We start from the raw sequence: 7,029 nt of genomic DNA, 5'->3' as shown, positions 1-7,029 counted from the left end.
CTTGAAATCTATGTTAGTTTTAACACGTATATAAAACTATTGTGTGAAAAGTAAACTAATTCATAAGGTTATTAGTTTATTAGATCCATTATTACCAACAAATAAATCTCTGTTATCTAAATTGCGAGTTCCATAACCATACGATAGACTATATATGGCAATCAGTAGTCCATCATCAATTTATGACTTTCGTCACCCTTGAACCTTTCGGTTCGACTGTAGCTAGCAGCTAGGTGCGGGGTTGTCAATCCCGTATAGATCTATACACTCAAGTCACGCTCTCCCACCAAGAGATTCTGGTTACGGGAGCGGTCCTCCACTTGCGTATCTTTGTGAAGTGTTTCAGAGGACGTGTCTCCAATTATTAAGATTAACAAATTTACAAGTAATAATGCGGAAATCCTGTTTGTGGTTCTGGTTACAACGGGGTCCTCCACTTGCGTATCTCTGTGGAGTGTTACCGAGGACGTGTTCTAATGTTCTAGGTTAATGATTTTAACATAAATGAACTTAAAAATCATTGGTGAAACATATAATATAACACTGTATAATCAGGTTTGCAATTAGTTTGAAAACTAACTCTGCAAGTCAAACTGTTGGTTAAAATGGTTTCCAGTGTTAAAAGTATATTAAATATGAAACTATTCAAATGAAATAAAAACTTTAAGTACAAGATGTTCTTGTACTTTTGCTTGTATTCCCCCTGAAAACATTGAAAACATGGAAAACGTAGGGGTATGAACTCACCAGTCGAGAAGTGTGTCGATTGGATGCTAAGTGTCAGTTCGGGGCTTGAGAACGCACGAGGTTCCTATGTAATATGTAAAGATACATAATTGTATCTAATTAGACTTTGAACCACTAATTAGAAAAGAGTAAACACCTGTAGACGCGAAAACACTTCAATTCAAGTGTTTGGAGTGACCCGCGTGGCATCTATGGATGTGTACGACTTGGATATGGAGTTTACTCTTCAAGAGTAAACTCCCAATGGAGTTTTCGGCCCAATAACCAAATCCCCATGAGTTTAAGGCTGTAAACTCATGGTGGGGATGTTTTTGGTTGCCTAATGGTCTTATAACTCATGAGGGGTGATGCTAGGCTTGATTTCAAGGAATTGGAATGAGATTTGAACATCATAGGGACCATTTGAGAATTTTACGGTAGTAAACTATGAGTTTACAGCCGTAAACTCTTATGTTCCATGTATTAATGTGTTTTGGTGGTCCTAGATTAATCCCATGTGATTCCAACTCATTTTACAAGTCACAGGACGAATTTAAGGCACCATTTGACCCATTTATAGGAGTTTACGGACCAGGAACCCATCCTTGGGGGGTTTACGGCCGTGAACTCCTTAGGGGGTGTTTTCTATCTAGTTTAAGGTCTCTAACTCATTTGTGGTTGCTTCTAGACTTTAATCCAAGGCTTAGGAGGTGTTTAAGGGGCATCTTAACACCTTAGAAGGTGTTTACGGCCTATGAATTGATGTTTATGGCCCAAGCATGTTCTTGAGCAGTAAAATCATATTTACCCCATAAACAATGAGTTTTTGGTGTTCTAAGTCCAGTATGGTAAGCCCCTAAGTCGTATCTAAGCTCCAAATGTGGTTTGGAAGGGTTTTAAGGCTCAAAAACTCATTCTATGTGAGTTTGCTGCCCAAGGGTGTTCCAGGGCTGTAAACTCATGTTTATGGTCCTATTTCATAGTTTAAACACGAATTTGAAGACTAAAGATGCTAATCTATGAGTTAGGATAGTTATCTTACCGATTTGGAGCTTGTTTTGGATGATTTTGGATCAATCTTGGGTTTCTAGTGAGAGAGTAGAGAGAAAGAGGAGAAAAGCTTCAAATGAGACCCAAATCAACTTTATATATGGTTCGGGTTTGGGGCTCGGTGGAATTCTACCCGATACTGACGTTAAACGGGGCTTTTGGTTGTACCCGATTTGGTTACCGTAACCCGACGTGGTCGAAACTTATAATTTTTCCAAATAGATAGTTGGAATGTTTTCACATAAATCTAACGCGTTTGGACACCCATTAAGTCATAATAGAAGTCTCTAAATAAATGACTTAATTTAAAAACATAAACGTAACAATTTGAAAAAGACGAATTTTATTAACGGAACGGGTTACAGAGACGGAAAGTTTTCGGATTGTGACAATTACCGGCACACTAATAGGCACTAATAAAGAGTAGTAATGGGTATCTTATAATTATCATTTTGATGGAGCGTGTGTGGTTTACCGGCACATCAATAGCTAATGATAAAGACAATAAGGTTACCAAGCACATTTGCATGGTTATTCACATCTAGTTTGTGATCCTCGATATCCCAGTCACAAATAGTAGAGCATAATCCGAGATTAAAACTATACCATTGAATAGTTTTAATGTATCTCAAAAGAATTAGCAATTTCACTTCGTTTATTTTGTCTAATGGTGGAATTGGTGAATCGTCATTCACCTACCTTTATGGGATTCAAACTTGGATCTCAACATCCCATTTCCAAGTTGTAAGTCGTCATAGTTGGATCCTAACCTTTATATGATATCTTTGGGTTATTATATTGAGGTATCATGAAATCTAACTAAAACTATCTTTCTTTTCAGATGTCTACTCCTGGAAACACTTCTGCTTCATCCTCCAGCCACAACTTCTCTTTACTCAACATTTGCTCCAAATTCGTTATGGATGGCTCTAACTATAACGATTGGATGTGTAACATCAAGATGGTGCTTAGATTCGAGGACAAAGAGTATGTCCTTGAAAAGGAGCTCAAAGAACTTGATGAGTCTAAAGCCACTCCCGAAGAGTATGTTTCCTACAAGAAGCACTATGATGATGCTACCAAAGTGGCATGCATCATGGTCGCAACCATGTCCCCAGAACTGCAGAGGTACTATGATGACTATTGGCCTTTTGAGATAAACAAGGACCTTATGGAAAAGTACCATAAGCGAGCTCGTCAAGAAAAGTTTGAAGTAGTCAAGTCACTCATGGCTTGCAAGATGAAAGAGGGGGAGTCGTTTATATCTCATGTGCAAAGAATGCAACGCTACATAGAGAGTTTGGTCAAGCTCAACAATCACTTTGATGAGGAATTGGCCATTGACATGGTCTTGAACTCGTTGACTGATTGTTATGGACAGTTTATCTTAACTTACCATTTGAACAACACTGAGCAGATATTGGCCCAATTGCACAACTTGTTGCAGACTGCTGAAGCAGGGATGAAGGGTAAAAGTATAACCTCCACTCCTGCAAGTGCTCCTGTTCTAGCTATTGGACAAGGAACAGGGAAAAAGAGGAAAGGTCCTCCTAAGAAAAACTGGAAGGCAAAGGTCCAAGTCGGGTCATCTAGCAGTGGCCCAAAAGCTAAGCCCAATGCTTCCAATCCCCATGTCTCTGATCCAAAGGAAGTTGTTTGCTTTTATTGCAACCAAAAGGGGCATTGGAAGAGAAACTGCCCACAATATCTGCAGGATATCAAAGATGTCAAAGTAAAGCCGTCTTCAGCAGGTATTTACACTATTTCTTCTAATAACTCATTATCTTCTCGTTCATGGGTCCATGATACAGGATGTGGTTTTCACATATGCTCTGATTTGTAGGGGCTAAAGGAAAGTGAGGAGATAGGGCAAGGAAGGATAAACTTGATCATGGGAAACAAGAAGTCTTCACCAGTGACCAAGATCGGAGTTTATTAACTTTTGCTTAATGATAATGTTAGATTAGATTTATTAAATTGTTGTTATTCGTCTGAGATGACGAGAAACATTATTTCATTTCATGCATTGTTCAGAAAAGGTTTCAAGTATTCTTTTAATGATTTGAATGGTTCAATTTCTGTTTATAAGAATGGTGTTTTCGTGTTTGAAGCTTTACCTTGTGATGGTGTGTATGAAACTGTGACTTGTGTTGATAGCTTAGGAAATAGTGTGTTTAATATTGACTTGTCTAATAGTGTAGACAAGGCATGCTTGTGGCATTGTCGTCTTGCACACATTAACAAGAAACGCATAGTCCAACTCCAAAAGGATGGAGTGTTGGAATCATTTGACCTAAAATCAGATGATCTGTGTGAATCTTGTCTTTTGGGAAAGATGACAAAATCATTCATAGGGAATTGTGAAAGAGGTGAAGGTCTGTTGGATCTCATACACACAGATGTGTGTGGGCCCTTCAGATCAACCACAAGAGATGCTAATCGATTTTATGCGACTTTACTGATGATTATAGTAGATATGGTTATGTATACTTAATCAAACATAAGTCAGAAACCTTTGAAAAGTTCAAAGAGTTTAAACATGAGGTCGAAAATCAATTAGGCAGGAAAATAAAGATACTTAGATCCGATAGAGGCGGAGAGTATCTTAGCATTGAGTTCAACGACTATCTAAAGGAATGTGGGATAGTCTCACAATTGAATCCTCCTAGGACACCATAGTTAAATGGTGTGGCCAAGAGGCTTAATCGAACCTTATTAGACATGGTTCGTTCTATGATGATTCGTGCTCCACTTCCAATTCTTTCTGGGGATATGCCTTAGAAACAGCCGCCCACATCCTAAATCTTGTCCTAACAAAGAAGGTTGCAAAACACCTCACGAAATATGGACATGGAAAGTTCCCTCGTTAGCACATATTAGAGTCTGGGGTTGTGAAGCTTTCATAAGACGAGAAACTCACGACAAGCTAGCAGCAAGAAATAAGAAATGTGTTTTCATTGGTTACCCAAAACAGTCTTTTGGATATTTGTTCTATAGACCTAGTGAGAACGTGGTGTTTGTAGCTCGAATAGGAGTATTTCTAGAAAGAGAGCTCATATTCAAAGAGGACAGTGGGAGTACAATTGACCTTGAAGAGATTCAAGAGTCAACTAATGAAGGAACCTTAGATGACACTAGCACTCAACTAGAGGAAATAGTTCCTGTTGAACCAGTTGATAAATCATTACCTCTTCGAAGATCCACTAGGGTGAGTGTGCCACATGAGTTGTATGGTTTTCATATTACTTCAGATGGTGACACATTCATTGGTGATAGGAAACTGGTGAATTTAGATAAACCAATCTCTTATAAGGAAGCAATGGCATGCCCAGAGGCTTCCACGTGGAAAGAGGCAATGGACAACGAAATAAAGTCCATGTATGACAACCAAGTTTGGAATTTGGTTGATAATGCACCAGGTCGTAAGATAGTTGGTTGCAAATGGATCTTCAAGAAGAAGACAAACATGGATGGGAATGTACACACATTCAAGGCTAGACTGGTTGCGAAAGGTTTCACACAAACCCCAGGGGTTGACTATGATGAAACGTTCTCACCGGTAGCTAAGATTAAATCTATCAGGATATTGCTCGCCATAGTTGCCTTTCACGACTATGAAATCTGGCAATGGGAAGTTGGCTGAGGATGTTTACATGAATCAGCCAGAGGGTTTTGTCGATGCAAAGCTTCCCAATAGAGTTTTTAAGCTTGAGAAATCCATTTATGGATTGAAACAAGCATCTCGCAGCTGGAATCTTTGCTTCCATGAGAAAGTCAAAGAGTTTGGTTTCTCTAGAAGTGAAGATGTATATCAAGGCTAGTGGGAGTATAGTAACTTTTCTGGTGTTATATGTTGATGACATATTACTCATTGGTAACGACATTCCAACCTTGAACGAAGTTAAGGCTTGGCTTGGAAAGTGTTTTGCCATGAACGACCTAGGAGAAGCCGCCTATATTCTTGGGATCAGGATATTGAGAGATAGAAAGAAAGGACTAATTGGACTTAGTCAGAGCACATACTTGGATAAGGTACTAAAGAGGTTTAGTATGGAAAATTCCAAGAAGGGAGAGCTACCTATCCAAAGCAACATAAAATTGAGTAAGATTCAATGCCCTAGTACAGATGAGGAAATAGCTGACATGAGTCGTGTACCTTATGCTTCCGCTGTTGGATCGATCATGTACGCTATGACATGTACTCGCCCTCATGTGGCCTTTGCTTTGAGCATGGTCAGTCGCTATCAGGGAAACCCAGGAAGAGCTCATTGGATAGCAGTAAAGAATATACTCAAGTATTTGCGAAGAACGAAGGACTGGGTCCTTGTACTTAGTGACAATGATACTTTGAGAGTAGATGGTTACAGTGATGCCAACTTTCAAACAGATAGAGATAACTTCCGTTCTTAATCTGGCTGGGTATTTCTACTGAATGGAGGAGCGGTTACTCGGAAAAGTTCCAAGCAAGATACGATGGCTGATTCTACTTGTGAATCAGAGTACATAGCAGCGAGTGAAGCGTCTAAAGAAGCAGCTTGGTTGAGGAACTTCATCAGGGATCTCGGAGTTGTTCCAACCATCTCGGAGCCTATGGAACTGTTCTACGATAATGAGGGAGCGATTGCCTTGACTAAGGAACCCAGAGACCATGGTAAGACTAGGCATATCGAGAGAAAGTACCATTTCATCAGACATAGAGTAGAAGAAGGCCATCTTGTTGTAAAGAGGGTGTCATCTGAAGATAACCCAGCAGACCCCCTCACAAAGGGTCTGAGTAGGGCTAAGCATATTCAGCATGCTCGAAGCATAGGGATGAAAGATGATATTAGTTTTAGTGGTTAGATTAGTCTAGTTCAGAAACTTGTTACAAAATAAATGTAATTGACTTTTGGTGATTAAATAATAAAGTATTATTTATGAGTTTACTACCTTTTGTCAGTTGTTTATTATTGTGTTTCATATTTTACATGTTTTAGTTCCCGAATAATATGATTGTTCAAACTCCATAGTTGCTCGTACTTTTGGAAGTAAGTAGTGAATTAAGACTTTCATGAGTTGGATTGCAGATTGTCTAAGGATAGACATAGCAATAGAATTGCTGCAATGTTCATGAGTACTCAGAGAGTGAGATTTGAGTATTGTATAAACCGACGCTCAAAGTATTACTTCATGGAATTCATCACGAGTAATACTGAGACGATAATATCTATGATCGTGAAACAAAGATATATGAGTTGTATTTGCAAGTCGGCT

The sequence above is a fragment of the Lactuca saligna genome, chromosome 4 (assembly GCF_052625555.1).
Source record: "Lactuca saligna cultivar CGN05327 chromosome 4, ASM5262555v1, whole genome shotgun sequence".
Lineage (NCBI taxonomy): Eukaryota > Viridiplantae > Streptophyta > Magnoliopsida > Asterales > Asteraceae > Lactuca > Lactuca saligna.
Note: the sequence above shows the minus strand (reverse complement) of the source record.